Source organism: Lithobates pipiens, unplaced genomic scaffold (genome assembly GCF_037356315.1).
Source record: "Lithobates pipiens isolate NorthernLeopardFrog02 unplaced genomic scaffold, aLitPip1_a1.2 Scaffold_25, whole genome shotgun sequence".
Taxonomy (NCBI): Eukaryota; Metazoa; Chordata; class Amphibia; order Anura; family Ranidae; genus Lithobates; species Lithobates pipiens.
Genome location: NW_027507787.1, coordinates 205,699,682 through 205,717,926, shown reverse-complemented (window position 1 = coordinate 205,717,926; position 18,245 = coordinate 205,699,682).

The window sequence follows — 18,245 nt, the reverse complement described above, 5'->3', positions numbered from 1 at the left end:
CCACTCCCTCTGGACCAGTGAATATCATTAAAAAAAAGGACTAGTTAGCCGCCCCCTCCCATTCTTTGTAACAAGCTACATACCAAAATGTACAGGGTGGATCCGTATGCTGCCATGGTTTGATGTCAGGAAAGGAAAATTATGGTAAGTATTTGATACAATTTTCAGTTTTCCTGATGCCAACATGGCAGCATACTAGTGATAACTAGCTGACAGGGTGGGTTCTACTTGCCAAATCTTCTAATTAGGATGGGACAGAGGACTGAATAGTCCTTCCTACAAATCCTCTGATGACAAGGCACCCGGGTCTTCTCCATAAAGTTTGAGTAGGTATGCTGGGATGACCATGATACCTCTCTACAGATAGACACCATAGATTACCCTTTCTCAACCTTTTCAACACAGAGGAACCCGTGAAATAACTTTCTAGTTTCAGGGAACCCCTGCTAAAAATGACTAAGTCTACAACTCATGATACATTAGTGTGATGGTCAGTGCTAAGCATGCCCCTTATGCCGTGTACACACGGCGGGACTTTTCGACAACAAAGGTCAGACGGAATGAATCCGTTGGACAATTCGACCGTGTGTGGGCTTCATCGGACCTTTGCTGTCGAAAAATCAGATGGACTTTAGATTTAGAACATGTTTCAAATCTTTCCGACGGACTCGAGTCCGGTGAAAAAAATCTGTTCGTCTGTATGCTAGTCCGATGGACGAAAACCAACGCTAGGGCAGCTATTTGCTATGAACATCCTTTTTCTAGTCCGGTCGTACATCATCACGTTCAAATCCATCGGGCTTTGGTGTGATTTTGTGTGGGCAAGTCCGTTCGTTCAGAAAGTCAGTCAGAAAGTCAGTCGGAACTCCGCTGAAAAGTCAGTCAGGAAGACCGTTGGACCTAGTCTGCCAGAAAGTCTGGTCGTGTGTACACGGCATTACACTTGTGGTCACTGAGCATTACCTCCTTACAGATAGCTAAAAAGATCAATGGTGTCAGTGGGAACTTATCTGAGAGGCAGAAATTCTCATTTCTCCAGGAACCCCTAGCAACCTCTGGAGGAACCCTAGTTGAGAAACCCTGCCATAGATGCTCTTGAATGTGCTGCCTATGAGGCTGCAACCGATCTGGTAGAGTGCACCACCGCTGCTGACGGATGCTTGTGACCCTTTGTCCTATATGCACATCCAAGCCTGCTAGATTCCAGGCAGTAACCTCTTTTCCTTGATGATTTCTTGCTGGAATGACAAAAGGTTTATTAGATGACCTGAAACGAGCAATTGTGGACAGGTACTTCTTTAAAGTTCTGAAAATGTTCAGATATCTGTTAAATAGAGGGCTGTTGCTACTTATGATGCAAGATGATCTACAAGACCCAACTCTACTCCTTCTGGAAAGAAAACAATATTTTTTGAAGCTCCAAGAGCTTGAATCTCAGACAACCTTCTGCTTAAAGTTCTTGCATTAGATACTGCCTTGTAGGTAATGGCCTGAACCGATACTGCTCACTGCTCTGTTGGAACAAATGGTTGAACTGACATCCAGCAACACCAATAGATCTCTTTTCCTTGGTGACTGAATCCTCACCACTGCCTTCAAAAATTGTGCAAACTGAAGGATTCTTGGCCCAGGTAAATTTGTTATTGTCGATATAGCCGACACTTGCAATCTAAATGAGGACAGGCTAAGGATCAATGTCTCGCTCTACCAAGAAAATTAAATTGTTCAAAAATTTAGGCATAGATGTTGTACGTAGATTGCCTTCTCGCACACAAGATAAAGATATATCACTCTGGAGCGAATCTGGAGCAACCTGAGTTGCCCAGCCTCCCCTTTTAGCTCCCATGCTTGCTTCCCCAGTCTGTGTATGTTGTGGAGGGGAAATGTCTTCTGTATCATGAAATGAATGGTCAGGGAAAACTGAGGGCTTCCTGGCCTATATGGAGGATTAGCTATGACAATCATGTTCTCCCTTGACAGACTCAAGAGGAATCTCATTACGAAAGATGTTGGTGGAAAAATATAGAGGGCTAGATTGCAGCCCCAAGGAGAGACCATAGCATCTGTCCCCTCTGCCTTGGAGTGCTGAAACAAGGTCAGACATACCCAAAGTTTGTGATTACTGTGGAAAGCGAAGAGGTCTGTCTGTGGTAGGCCTCACCTGTGGACCAGCTCAGAGAAGACCTGTGACGAAGACCCACTCGTTGTGCTCTGGGCAGCTTGCATGATAGTCGGTCTGTCTGTGTGTTCAAAAATCCATTGGGAGGTAAACTTCTTATGGAATTTTCTGGTGATCTTCCATCTCAGACGTATGGGTTTCACCTCTCTCAATAGCATATTGCTGCGAGTTACTCCCTGGAGCTGAATATAGGCAACTGCTGCCCTGTTGCTTAACTGCAAGAAAACGGGTCTTCCCTTGATTCTATGTAGCAAGGCCAAAGTGCTAAAAGGGCTGTTTGAACTTCCAGCGTAATCGAGACTACCCTCCTTGGCTGGGAATCTCCGCTTGCCTTGACCGACAGTCCCTCATAGTGCACCTTCCAGGCTGTCTTGCAGACATGATTGGTAACAATTATCCAGTCTAACGGTTCTAATGGGCCATGACTTCCTCAAGGTCTTTCCATCACCGCGGACCGCTACTCATACTGAGTCACACTGTTATTAACTGCACTAGATCCATTTTCCTCCCTTGCGCTAACAATCCTAGTTGAAACTTGCGCAGGTGCCCATGCACCCAAGGAATCATCGGTATGTATGACAACGTTGTGCCCAGATGACTAAGGCACTGAGAAGCCATCAAACAAGCGGAAGTATCTGTCCTCAGAATTCTGTTCCTGACTGTCACTACTTTCTCTGATGGAAGCCAAACAGAGGAACTAGCAGAGCACCCCAGGTACACTAACTGTTGGGTTGGAGAAAGTTGGCTTTGCTCACCCCCCCTTTTTTTGTAAGTTGATAACCCAGCCATATGTCTGCAGGGTATATATGAGAACCTCTTGGTGCAACAGCAATTGTTTCAATCCTCTGGATAGAAGAAGAATGACATCCAGGTAGTGGCGAACCTGTTCTCTGAGTGAAGCTGACACATCCCTGAGACCCTTGCAAACATTCTCAGAGATGTTTATAAGCCAAAAGGTAGGCTGTTAAAGTGGAGAAGCATCTAACCGATTGCCAGACTTACTTATTTTGGAAGGAAAAGGAAAGAACAAAATTTGGGATGTGATGATAGGCATCCTGACGATCCAGCAGTAGCATCCAGGCGTCTGGTTGTACTGTTTGCATTGTCTCCATCTTAGTAATCTCTAAAAGGGCACTGTCCCCTGCGAACTACAAACAGGGTTGGGTAGAAAATATGCAATCCTTCCTGTGAATGGGACCGGGACGAGGACCCCTGAGTCTGAAGTGTCTGTAAGTATTGTAGCAGCCCACCTGCTTTTGCAGTGGATTTGGCAGCTCCATGTGGGAGAAATGGTCTGGAGGAGGAGCAGATTTCAGTGATATTATATCGGGTCTCTGAGAGGGATAAAACTTATAAAAGATAATCAAACGAGAAACTCTCTCCAGTCTTTGCCATCCCTCTGATTACATTTTTTCATAAATAGAGAAGGGGTTGGCATTTTGAAGAAAGGGTAAATATGGGTTTTTCTCTTTACCCATGTACTGGCCACCCGGATACACTGTTCCACGAAGGAAAAAAAAACTGAAACCAAGCAGCTCCAGGTCTTCCTCTGATGAAGAGGAGCTACTATTATCTGCCGGCTGCCCACTCGCCAGAACTGAGTGGTTGAGCGCCACATGCCAAGGTGCTAGGTTGTTCTTAAGTTGCAACAAGGATGGGGCTGCCTGGCCGAAATAATTGAAGTGAGTTCAAAATAGAATCTCCCACCATAAATAATAAAGACATTTGGTGTTACCTGTTAATGGCAAACTCCTCTGGGCAGTCTTTGCTCAGCAACCTATTGGGTACAGGTGCTGTACCACAGGCCCTGCAGGACTCTTGCTGGAGCGCTGGCATTTGCTCTGGGGAAGAGGCGATGAGACGTCTTCCTTGGAACTTTTTCCCTTAAGCGGGAGCGGCATCTAGGGCTACGCGTTTCCGAAGAATGTCCGCCTTTCCCTGGCTCTTGATCTTTGAGGGCAGGAGCATGCAGGGATGAAAAAACGCATAGCAATCCACATAAGGAGGCACTGCAAACTTAGCAACAAGGTGGTCCCACACCTTTGAATTTGAGGGTGTTTTTGCATAAGTAGTGACTGACTCATAGCTTGAGGACAAATAGAACACCCAGTTGAAATGAGGATAGCCAGAAAGGAAAATAGTACTAGAGAGAGAAGGGCTTTTGACATGAAAGAGAGAGGAGAAAAAAAATATTCTTTAACCACTTACAGACCGGATCATTTTGCTGGTCAAAGACCATACCACTTTTTGCGATTCGGCACTGCGTCGCTTTAACTGACAATTGCGCAGTCATGCAACGTGGCTCCCAAACAAAATTGATGTCCTTTTTTCCCACAAATAGAGCTTTCTTTTGGTGGTATTTGATCACCCCTGTGGTTTTTATTTTTTGCGCTATAAACAAAAATAGAGTGACAATTTTGAAAAAAACGCATTATTTTTTACTTTTTGTTATAATAAATATCCCCCAAAATATATAAAAAAAACATTTTTCCCTCAGTTTAGGCCAATACGTATTGTTCTACATTTAAAAAAAATGTAAAAAAAAATCGCAATAAGCGATTATTGATTGGTTTGCGCAAAAGTTATAGCATTTACAAAATAGGGATAGTTTTATGGCATTTTTATTAGTTTTTTTTTTTACTAGTAATGGCGGAGATCAGCGATTTTTATTGTGACTGCGACATTATGGCGGACACATCGGACATTTTTGACACATTTTTGGGACCATTTGTCAGTTATACAGCAATCACTGCTATATAAATGCAGTGATTCCTGTGTAAATGACACTGGCAGTGAAGGGGTTAACCAGTGGTTAAGACACCGGTCCAATGGTGGGACGTAAAGGTTAGGAAGTGGGACTGGGCATGACTGCGAGCGGAGCTGAGCCTAGCCCAGTACACAGTACACCCGCCTCTGTTTTGGTGGCGCTCGTTCCCTCCTTACCCTCCGAGGCAGCTGTTCGGCACATAACATGCACCCATGATTTTCCCCTGATTTTAAGGGGAAAAAAGTGTGTGTTAAATGCCGATAAATCCGGTATATGCATTTCTCTTTTTTTATGGTGTCCTACCTGTTAAAAAGCAGTTGGGGGGGGGGGGGGCCTGAGAGAGCTCTTGCTGGCACGAGGGTGCTTTTGCCCATAAGCAAGATGGCGGTTGGAACTCTGAAGGAACGGAACAGCCCGATGATGTCATTGAGGGCGCCCTTGCCAAACAAAAACAGAACTAGGAAGCCATTCTTTCCCTATAGGGAGGCTTGGGACGCCCCGGGCAGCGCAGTCTAGATCTCTACATGGGCAAACAAGAGGGAAACAGAACATTAACAAAAATGGAGAGATGGGAAGCACTCAAAAGAGAAACAGACCAAGGTAAGAGAGAACACATATGAGGAGACAGAAAGAATAAAATGTATGGGCAGCCCCAGGGCCGTCTTTAATATTGATTGGACACTGGGCAAAACTTTTCTTGGGGCCCCCATGCAGCTTCGCTCTTCATCTGCTCTGAGACATACAATAAATAGAAGCTAGACTCAAAATCAGTTTACTGAATCATATCAGGCAGCTATTGCGATTGTTGCCAGAGGTTACAGTGTATCATTACCGCTCACTGACTGGTTGCTAGAGGGTACAGCACACATTACGGCTCACTGATTAGTTGCTAAAGCTTACAGCACATGATTTCTGGTTGTTGATTGGCTGCTAGAGATTACTGTGGATATGACCTCAGGGGGGCAAGATATACATATCAATGCCGCCGCTATTTACATATGAATGCCGGTAATTTACATGTAAACACAGGGTCTGCAGGTGAGTCGTCTGTACACAACAAAAGGGCAGCATTAGTAGCAGCACTTCACACTGAGATATTGGGACACAGCAAGGGACTAAAACCTCAAGGGACGATGGAATTTAAACCAAGATAGTTAGCAAGTATAAGGCAGTTGCTTTGGGCCCCACAACAATGACAGGGCCCAGGGCAGCTGCCCCTTTTGCCCTGCCTTAAAAACGGCCCTGGGCAGCCCTGTATGGTGCAAGGAACCAAAAAAAAAGGAAAAGGAATGAACTAGCTGCCCCCCCCCATGCCTCCGCCCACAGACACTTACATGATGGCAGATTTCGTTCCTAATGAGGAAACACTGCAGGGCTCCATCAAGATCCACAGAAGGGTTCCTAGGCTATTAGTGCATTTAGCAGCCCGATCGCTGGGACTTCGCACTGGGAGAGGCTGAACCCAGGCGGCTACAGCAGAGGTGGGGACATAGAACTGTTTACTCTTCACTGGTGCGTGGAGGTATGAGTAAACAAAGAAGAAGGGGGGGCTAACTAGTCCTTTTTTTATGCTATTCACCGGTCCTGAGGGAGTGGTCAAGAGGCGGAGCTCTGGAGCTCTATCAATTGCATTTCCATGTTCTGTGTACTGCAGGAGACCAGATATAATGAATGAAGGGTCTTGGGTTTAGTAACACTTTAATCTCTATCAGGACTCTGCTGAAACTGAATTTCTGATGATGGTTTAAATTAAAAATCATCAGATAATTTTTTTTTTTTTTTTTTACACATTGCACTCATCGTTCCATTTTATTTTTAAATCCAATGCGTGTTTTCACTGATTGTAGATCTGTTTTGATACTCAATGCTAATGAATGTTTTTCGGTCTTCTATCAAGTGACAAATGCAGAGAATATCAGCCCTCGAACACGAAGACGCTTTAATAAAGGCCTGCGAGTGATCGGCTGTAAACACGTCCTTTAATTATTATGTGCGCTGCTGCTGTTATTACAGCTGCAATCACAAAGATAAAGTCAGATTACACATCAAGATTTCTGCCTAAAACTGATGTAACATTCAGGGGGCATCAAACAGATCTCTTCTTAAAGGTTGGATAAAAAGTAAGCTGCGCTCTTAAAGTGACATATTAACCAAATAAGTGAACACAGAACAAAAGAATGAAAAATATAAAGTGATTGAAAATGTTATGGAAGTCCTAAACACTAAAACATGGGACTTATGGAGAGTCCTCCAATATCTATTGAAGATTCGGATGGTTCCTTCAATGAAGAATGAACCAGAAACCACGGGTTCAGTGAAAATCTTGTGACTTTATAATCTGAACACAGTGAATCCACCACCACGCAAAGTACACGCTTACCAGCTGCACAAGTTTAAGGACTTGTGGCTAATACCCAGCCAGGGCCTTTTCCTCCAAACACTGCAGATGTTTGGTCTGGTCAGATGATATAGTAAGCCGTTTTGGTCAGGAATGGAATTGGTGCTACAGCTTATGGACCCATACACGGTTCCAGTAGCGATGAAGCCATGGCAGCTCAAAAAGAAAGAACAAGGAAAATCGCCATAGGTAAAACCAGAAGGTTATTTATTCAAAAAATAAAAAAGCAGTATTTCTTACAAAGCATATGCAGATTCAGTAAAAGGTTCCAATAGAAACATGCGGCCGGCCGCAACAATAAAAACGCCCGTGCAAGTGAGACGTATAATGCGATGACGTCAACACGTTGCTCCTCCCAGCGCGTTTTATCACTAATCTGACGTCGGAAGGAGCGAATTGCTGAGGTCACCATGTTATACGTCCCGCTTGCACGGGCATTTGTCGCTGCTAAAGAAAAGCATCCCCACAACATGATGCTGCCACCACCATGTTTCACAGTGGGGATGGTGTGTTCAGGGTGATGTGCAGTGTTAGTTTTCCGCCACACATAGCGTTTTGCTTTTAGGCCAAAAAGTAAAATTTTGGTGTCATCTGACCAGAGCACCTTCTTCCACATGTTTGCCGTGTCCCCAAATGGCTTCTCACAAACTGCAAATGGGACTTCTTATGGCTTTCTTTCAACAATGTCTTTCTCCTTGCCACTCTTCCATAAAGGCCAGATTTGTGGAGAGCACGACTAAGATGTGTCCTCTGGACAGATTCTCCCACCTGAGCTGTGGATCTCTGCAGCTCCTCCAGAGTTACCGTGGACCTCTTGGCTGCTTCTCTGATTAATACTCTCCTTGCCCAGTTTAGTTGGACAGCCATGTCTTGTTATGTTGGCAGTTGTGCCATACTCTTTCCATTTTCAGATGATGGATTGAACAGTGCTCTGTGAGATGTTCAGAGTTTGGGATATTTTTTTATAACCTAACCCTGCTCTAAACTTCTTCACAACTTTATCCCTTACCTGTCTGGTGTGTTCTTTGGCCTTCATGATGCTGTTTGTTCACCGAGGTTCTCTGACAAACCTCTTAGGGCTTCACAGAACATTTGTATTCATACAGAGTTTAAATTACACACAGGGGGACTCTATTTACTAATTAGGTGACTGTATATACTGTACAGTATACGTATTGTAGTTGGCAAATGGTTAAAAGGGTTGCAAAGGCAAAAGGTTTTTTATCCTAAGGCATTCCATGCATTAACATCAAAAACCTTCTGTGTGCGCCATTTTAAAAAATGGCATGGGGGTCTCCCCTAAATCCATACAAAACCCTTTTGAGTGCCCCCCCTTCCCTGGCTACCAGTTTGCATGCTCGGATAAGGGTCTGGTATGGCTTTGGGGGGATTCCATGCAGTTTTTTTTACAATTTGGTGTGGCGTTTTCCTTAAAATCCATACCAGACCCTAAGGGCCTGGTATAGATGGGGGAGGGGGGGGGATACCAATGTTGTTTTCTTTAAAGAATTTTTAATTTTTCGCATTGTTTTTTAAATCCAGCTGTCAGCGGGCAAACCGCTGCTAGGCTGGGAGCACCTGGCTGCTAGGCTGTCTGAGGCCTATCCAGGTTTGAGAGAGGTAGCATGGGGTTACGGCTTTAGGCTGGAAGCTCAACCAAGTTACAGAGGTTCCGCCAGAACTAGATCATGGCCAGCAGTGAGGGAGAAGCAGTTGCCACAAAGGGGTGACCATTTCTGTCGCCAGGGGCAAGTGATGATCAAGGCCAGAGGTAAAAGGAGGAATAGTCGCCAGCAAGTGACAACCATTCCTGATCAGAGGCCAGTGTATGGAAGTCTGAAGGAGTACCAGAGCAGCCTTTTTCACCAGCCGGGGATAGTGAAGAAGTGGGAAAGCTTCAGCAGCGTGCCAAGCCAGGGATCCAGCGGGTTAGCGTGGGTGAAGCAATTCTACAAATACAGTTGCTGCATCCAGCTTAATGGCCCTCCACCTGTATAGCTGTCTGCCTATTATTTTGTCTTAGATTCTGTTACTATTGCATCTGCCTAAGGGTGTCCTAGCCCTAACCCTCTCTCCCCCAGTTCTGTTTAAGAGATAATAAATCTCTTTTCTTGCTTTTCTAAAAGGTGACTGGCGCCCATGTTTCCAACTTGCAATACACCCACCATGCCTAATAACCCACACTACAAGGAAAGATGCCAGCTCTCCCTGACTGTGGAGGTCACCATTAGGCCTTCGGAGGTTGGGAAGTTAAATACACAAGGTCAGTGGGGTTCACAAAACTGTAGTTTGCGTAACAGCTACAGTAAAACCAGCTCAGAAAATTTTTTATATATTGGCCACATACATAAACAATGCTCTGTACATCACATGTGTAGAAGCTCTGGGTCTGGTGACCACATGGGATACTATAAAGACACATGTGCTACAGATGGACCTTAAAAACACATGGCTTAAAGGCCACATGTAGAGCTCAAGGTTGGTATTTGGTCAATCTGGGAAGCCCCCTGCCTTTTTCCAGGCTCTTTCTTAACCACATATGCACCATGGGTCCATTAGAAGACTGACACATCCTGTGCTTCAGGCTATTCCATGTACAAACCTCCTCACCGCTGACCAGAGAAGCTGAGTTGTTGATTAACCATTGTCCATGCTTGTGAGAACACAATGTTCAGAAGCAGGGCTGTAATTATGACCAAGCTTACAGATGTGTAATGTGTCACAATATTTTATCAGAGGTGGAAACTGATTTCAAGAGGCCTTTTATTACTAAGCGTGTGGACCACAACCAAGTACTCGTCATAGTGTCTCTGAGGTTCCTAGATGAGCAATTACTTGTTGGTGTCTCCTGAGTCCTGAACTATCTGCTTACATTTAAAATGTTGTTTTTCAAAAAAAATCCAATTATAATGTATTCATTTAAAGAGCACTGGTACTTTTTCTGCAGCACTTTGAAGGCTCTTCAAATTCGTTCCTGTTTCGAAATGGCTTTGAGGCTCCATGAACACTGGCCCAAAAAACACTGCTCCTAGAGTAGAAACCACTAATGTTATACTATCTGTCCATGCACATTAGGTCGGTTAGAGGCAGTTTAAGCTCAACATTTAGAGGCAGACAAAAAATTAGCATTTTTTTCTGCCAAGAGCACTTTCGTTTTTTAAGCCAGTGTGCATGGACCCTTAACACCAATACAAATCCCACACCCCGTAAGCCTATTTTGGGAAGACACCAATGAACCTAAAAGAGGAATTCCACAAAGACATGGTAAGAACAAACAAAGTTCTTTCAGGAAGCATACATTGTGGGAATTACAGCATTTGTTTTTCAGATGTAAGACCAAAGTATTTAACCACCAACTTTCCTGTTTTAATAAAAGAACAGGTATTTCATCCTCTTTAAAAAGACAGTCATACTCTTTGGCTGACTGATGTGTACCTGAACTCAAAAAGCAAAAGATTTGCTAAATTTGCCTAAGCAGTACCCTGAACTCCTTCTGAAAAGTAGTGTATTTCCTGTGCCTTTAGCCTCATAGCAGCACATGTGCACTGTGCCTCTGAATGCTAGCCTCAGGACATTTGCAGTGAGATTTGTTGATGTCACTATTATGCTGATCACCGTTTTCCTTGCTGGAGAGAAAGCTGCACCTGAGGACCTGCAGTACAAGAATCTCCCTGTTTCTGCTTTATTTATCCTCTCCATCATGGTACTTGAAATCAAAGTCGAGAAATTGAATTTATGTGTTAGATGATGTGTGAGTAACATTATCAGTAATTGTACCTCAACAGCACAAATAGGTCTGGTGGTGATAGATGTTGTGAGGGACTTTCCAGGACAGAACAGGGGTACATGCGTGTGCTCATTCACACATGCACTCCTGGTCAGACTAGACAGAGGTGCCTGTATGCGCGTGTGCACCAGCACGCGCTTCAGGCTTTTAAAAGGACAGCAGCTGCGCTTGTGCAGTCCTGTTTGATCTGCAGCTCTGTGCCCAGTAACCTGTATCCTGCCAGCTGATCACCTGTACCAACCCGGCTCTGTTGACTTACCTGTTATCTCCAATCCTGACCTTGGCTTGCCTTGACCCTGCTGATATCCTCTGCCTGTTTATCTGATCCTCCTTCAGCCTGCTGCATTAGCCTGCCTGATTCCCCACTCTGACCCGGCTTGTCTGACCCTGCTACTGCCTGCTGCCTTGCTCTGTGTATTTCCTGTGTTGACCTGACTTGTCTCACCCTGCTCCAGCTTGCTTCTGATCCTGCATCTACCAGCTCATCAGGTCGCTGACCGCCATCTGCCTTTGCTGTCATCTGCAGTTCCAGTCATTCCTGGAGGGTCAGCATTCTACCACTGTGCCAGCTACTATAACTTTCAGAGGCACTCCTACCTCACTGCGCTCACGAGACCACTGTCCCCACTCCAGTGGCTCCTGAGACAGGGCTGTAAGAGAGGTCTCCTCCTACAAGTCAGACTCTACTACGAGGTACGTAACAGATGTATTAGGGTCCGTAATTATAAAAAAGTAAAAAAAACATGTTTTAAAATGAAGCAATAAGTTAGTTTATAAATATTATCTTTAATGGATACTTTTTATTCATCCTAAACCTCAAAAAGTTATGAATTACAATGTTATGGAAATGTTGTGCCTAAGTAGTAGCCTTGTACCTTGTGTCTGGAATTTCTCTTAAAAATAGCAAAGAACTTCCTGGTACATAAGGGTGCCTATGCACTCACCCCTATGCTTACAACCTCATGGTTGTATATCTGCAGCGTGAGATTTAAGGCATTGCAGCCTTTGCCTGCTAACATCAGGAGATTTGGAGTGAGATTTGGTGATGTCACTGCTGTGCTGCTCCCTTTTGAAGGCTCTAACACAGGGGGATTGATTTGCTAAAATTAGAGAGTGCAAAATCTGGTGCAGCTGTGCATGGTAGCCAATCAGCTTCTAACTTCATCTTGTTTAATTAAGTTTTGGCTTAAAAAACCTGGAAGCTGAAAGATTTCTATGCAGAGCTGCACCAAACATTCCACTCTCCAGTTTTAGTAAATCAACCCCAAGGAAGCAAAACACTGCTTCTATCAATATGGCTACCTCCACTCAGAGACAGTGCAGAACAAGACATGATGAATCAGTAATGGGAAAAGATAAGCTGTGGATAGACCACAAGCAATCCTGTCGAATAGTTCTTTACCCTGACGGTTTAGAAAGGATGTAGTGGCACTCAATGCTGCCTTGCGGGAACTCAGAAGTAGGCAGTGGGCGTCCAATTCCACAGATCCAGAAGTGCCAATAAGAGAAACATGAGACACCGCTTTACTGACCCGACGTATGAAAGTAAGTGAATGGGCTCAGCCAGAGCTACTCCATTGGCCATGCCCCTTGATACGTTTTGACCTGACCCTTGGGGCTTAGTCATAGAGGACCTCAATGACTAAGGCCCCAATGGGTGGGGTGAAACATGTCAGGAGGCATGACCAGTGGATTAGCTCTGGCTAAGCCCATGAGCGGTGTCTCATGTTTCTCTTATTGGCACTTCTGGATCTGTGGAATTGGACGCCCACTCCCTTCTTCTGAGTTCCAGCAAGGCAGCATTGATACAACGGGTTGGTAGAGAGGGGTCTTATATTTTTATTTTTAGTTCTTTGCCTTGCCTTACTTTTTTTTAGCACAGCTCCCAAATCCTCTTTACTGCCCTTACAGACTTTTAGAAGTCTCAATGGGGCTTAGTGAAAATGTTGGAGCTTTTCTGGCACTGCATTGCCAACCTCTGTTGGCCTACAGTTATCTACAGTTAATAATGGATTGTTGGTTCTATCAAGTGGCAGATTACAGTATATACCATCATCATCAAGTGATAACACAAATGCATAACTCCCAACTTTGTGAAATGATAAAGAGGGACACCTTTTAGCACACAGTATATAGGCAAAGACATGTCCTTGCCATGTGTTACGTACCTTGTGGTGGAGTCTGACTTGTAGGTGGAGACCTCTCTTACAGCCCTGGCTCAGGAGCCACTGATGTGGGAACAGTGGCATCGAGAGCACAGCGTGGTGGTAGGAGTGCCTGTGGAATCTGTGATAGTTGTTACAGAGGGGTGGATGATGGTAGGTCTGGGATGCCGATGTCAGCAGAGGCAGATGCAGGTCAGCGACCCGGTGAGCTGGATGGTACAGAAGTAGCAGCAGGCTGGAGCAAGATGAGACAAGCCAGATCAAACACAGGTAATCAAACAGAGCAGAACAGCAGGCTGGAGCAAGGTGAGACAAGCCGGGTCAAACACAGGTAGTCAGGCAGAGTAGGGCTGTAAGCAGGAGCAGGGTCAGATAAACAGGCAGAGGTTGGCAACAGGATATCAAGCAAGGAAGTCTTTACATTGGTTTTTCAAAAAGCATACCACTTTTGGCATCAAAATAGTACATTTTGTAAAGAGATGTGCAAATCAGACCATAAAGAAGGACAACTGAGACTGCATGAAGGACAGACGAATTTGGTTTCAATAGAGGAAACAGTCCCACCAAATGAGGGACTGTTGGTAGCTATGACAGATGCCTATGACAGTGCCACTCATTTTTAGCCTTCAAAAGGTACATTTTTCACCCTCTGCCTGGTTTCCAATAAAGGTTCAGACTTCCCACAGCCCTTGACCCTCCTATTAAAATGTTGCGGCTGGAAGAGACAACCCACGCTATAGGTTTGTAGAAAGAGAGAATCTACAGTATATCACAGTTTGGTTGTAAATATGAGCTTCAGGGATTTAAAGGTAAGTCCAGCCTTATTTGTACCCAGTCTAGTACTGTACCATTTACTGAGAGGCTGGTCTATTTCTGCATTGTACCATGTATGAAGATGGCATTATAGGATACAGTTGACCTTCTGAAGAGACAAAGTTTCGGATGTATTTTGTGTGTGTTGTGTAATCCCCGGTAGAGCCCTGTCTCTTCCTCTCTCCCTGTGGCTGTGATCATGTAAGATTGCTGATGTACCACTTTCCCTGTGGTTGGTAAAAATGCATTTCTGTCATTATTTTTCTGTTTACTGAAGCAAACCACAGCACAAGACCATTCATCTGTGCAATTCTTTTAGCTGGTAACTGTATTAACCTGGACTAGAGCAAAAGGCAGAAAAACACACCATCAGCTATTTTATTATGGGAATGAATATTATAAATAAGAGTTCATTAAACTGTAGGTTAAGCCATTTTTTAAGGTTTAGACAGAATAAGGGAGAGTGAACATCCATCAGGGTAAGGCTACCTTCACACTGGGACTGGCGGGCGCGGGGGGTAAAGCAGTACTATTTTTAGCACTGAGTTACAGTCGTTTTAGCGGCGCTATTCGGCCACTAGCGGGGCGAAAACATCGCTGCAGCGGCAATTTGCCGGCAGGTTTGCCGCGCTGCCCCGTTGTTTTCAATGGGAAGGGCCGCTTTAGGAGCGGTGAATACACCACTCCTATAGCACTGAAAAGATGCGGCTTGCAGGACTTTTTTGAACTGCAAGCGCACCACTCCAGTATGAAAGCCCTCGTTTTACTAAAACAATTAATAAAAACTATTGAAACAGAAAGATAGCAAGGATCATTGGTGTCAGTGTTCACCTATCCAAGAGGCAGAAATTGCTCATTGCTCAAGGAATCCTTCTCAGCCTCTGAAGGAACTCTCATGCCGTGTACACACGACCGGACTTCCCGTCAGAATAAACTCTGACAGTTTTTCCGACGTAGTTCCGAGGGAGTTCCGCTGAAACGGACTTGCCTACACACCAAAGTCCTTTCATTTAGAACGCGATGACGTATGATGGGACTAGAAAAGGAAGTTCAATAGCTAGTAGCCAATAACTGCCCTTGCGTTATATTTGGTCCGTCGGAATAGCATACAGACAAACTGTTTTCCCGATAGGAATTGATTCCGTCGGAAAGATTTAAAACATGTTCTATTTCTAGGTCCGTCTGAATAAAAAAAAAAAAAAAGTCAGATGAAGCCTACACATGATCGGAATATCCGATGAAATTATTCCGTCTGACCTTTTCAGCCGGAAAGTCCGGTGTGTACGCGGTATAAAAGCTCACGGAACCCTGGTTGAGAGAGGTTGATTTAGCATGCATGTTGCCCTTGCCAGTTAAATTACTATGGGAGAAAACTGATAACTGCCAAGAATAGAAATGTTATAGCTGAAGTTTAGGTATGACAATTTTTACATAGTTAGATTGCTTCAGCTTGGACCAATGTAGGTATGTATGCTCCATAACTGTGGGAGCCCTGTAGAAGTGGAGAACAATTGTAGTAGACATCACTGGTTCAGTGACGTGATTGAGTGGCTCTTTCTGGGCACTTTGCAGGCGATATTTTTAGCACTATAGCGCCTGCAAAGCGCCTCAGTGTGAAAGTAGCCTTATTGTTTGCTGTCTGTGCCCTGCTGGAGAGATATCCCTTCACATCCTATCCTAAAGACACAAGAGGAAATGAGAGGAAGTTTCCCCAAACTTTCCAATTGGCAGCTCTGTCTCAGCAGTCATGTCAGTCACCAAAGATCCTCTGCAGTGAAAGAAACCATGTGACTGATTCTTTGGCTTTGGTCATGTGACTGTGTGTGGGCAGCCCAGTTGTTCAGTGGTTAGCACTTCTGCCTTGCAGTACTAGGGTCCTTGGTTCAAATCCTGGCCAGGACACTATCTGCATTGAGTTTGCATGTTCTCTCTGTTTTATATAGGGCCATTGCAAGCCCCCTGAAGAGAGGGAATTGTATGAATCAATAGTAAATTCAGGGTGCTATATAAATGGCAATAATATAAAAATGATTTGATTGGCTGCCAGAACTCAAACTTCAATTAGATTTCAAGTTTTAAACATCTTACTGTTTTTGGTTACAGTGCTAAAACACAAAACCAACTGAAGGGCAGGTTTGCAGTTAACCTTTAATAAATACTTCCAGCCTTCCTGAGTCCAGTCCACCAAGGATAATACTTACCTTCCTCCCCCATCCAGCATTCATTCCTCTTACCTGGTCCCAGCTGGCTCTTCTTCTACTGCATATGCCCACTTTGGCCGCATTCGCTTCTGAGGGTAAACCATACTCATATGGGTCTCCAATAGTCCCTTGGAGTATGGCTCACTCATAGGAATGAATATGGCTTTGGGTTGCATGGACAGTATGAAGAGGAGGAGAGATCAGAGAGGAAGTTAAGTATTATGCCTGGTGGGGAGATAGTTAGGATTAGGTCATATAAGAAGTACACTCATCCTTTAAAGCAAGCGTTCAGTTATTTTAATATATTTAGCACAGCCTTTCACAATGGAGGAACTCTTAAAATATCTTTCTGGCCTTTGGTAATTGCTACTAACAATTACTATACCTACAGCTATTGTACATTAGTGTGATGGTCATTGGGAAGAATTCTTCTTACTTCGGTGGCCAGTAGGAAGTATACCTCCTTAAAGATAGCAAAAAGGCTGAAAAAAAAAACAGTGAAAAATGTCCCTAGATGTACTCAGACGTTAATATACTTTATATTCCTGGCGGCCAAAATTGCCATTGTGTCAGCATGGAAAAGCCCTGTTATAGACAAAAAAGTGAGCCTTTGTGACAAACAACCCCTTTTCGAGAAAATATGCCCCCCCTGGCTTGCATACCTACAGGTTCCTGATATGTAGAATTGTCCACTTGGATGACCAACTGCGGATTCCCAGATGGATTCCTTCTTTTCTTTCACCTCTTTATTTCATGCCTACCTATGGTATCCTGTTTCTATGTTCTTCTCACTTCTCCTCTCCGCTGTTAAACCAGACACTCCTGGGTATATTTTTGGAAATAGGGTCACCCTATAGGGGACAGTTGCAATAAATGATTGCTGAAAGAGCCTTACTTATTACACAATATGCCACCTGGAACAACTTACTGTGTTTTTACCTTAGCACAGGGCTGGACTGGGACAAAAATTTGGCCCTGGACTTCATCATGGCCGGCCCACTTTAATTTTGAGTGTCTCCATCAGCACTTCCCCTTACATCAGAGTGTCTTTCCTCTCCTCCCCCTCCCATGTGTACTCACAGTTTTGAAGGCAGCTTCTCGTTCCTCTCTCCAGTCATGTGATACGTGACAAGTGATAAAGGGAGAGAGGATGGAACATCTGTCAGCTGTCTATCTCCCTCTGCAGGCTCGAGGGAGCAGAAAGCCTAATGCTTTCTCCAGCAAGTGACGGCAGCTGCTACTCCTAACAGGAGTGAAATTGCAATCACTCACTGTCAGAGAGGAGCGGCTCCAGCACTGCACCTGACCGGCCCACTGAGCCATCGGCCCACCGGGAAACTCCCTGTAGTCCCAATGGCCAGTACATGCCTGCCTTAGCAATATTGTGAATCTGTGATCACAATGTTTTGCCTACACACAATGTACTGGGTGGCTAGTAGGATGATTGCTTCATAGAGTTCATAAAGTTCAAACCTTCTATCAGTATTTCTGAACTAGTTACTGCCCTGTCTTATATTCTAGTTAAAATGTGTTGGGGGCCTCATAGCAGACCTAACCTGCATGTTGGGTCTTCATTAATCTTTATTAAGCCCCACATTGGTTTGTCTTCTATGTTGCACACTTGGAGTAAGCGAAGGATTGTTCACTGCTCTACAAATTGATCTCTCTTTGTTTTACTAAAACAACTAATAAAAACGATTGAAACAGAAAGATAGCAAGGGTTATTGGTGTCAGTGGTCACCTATCCGAGAGGCAGAAATTGCTCATTTCTCAAGGAACCCTTCTCAACCTTTGAAGGAACTCTAGAAGCTCATGGAACCCTGGTTGAGAGGCTGATTTAACATTCATGTTGTCCTTGCCAGTTAAATTACTATGGAAGAAAACTGATAAGAACAGAAATGTTGTAGCTGAATTTTAGGTATGACAATTTTAAAA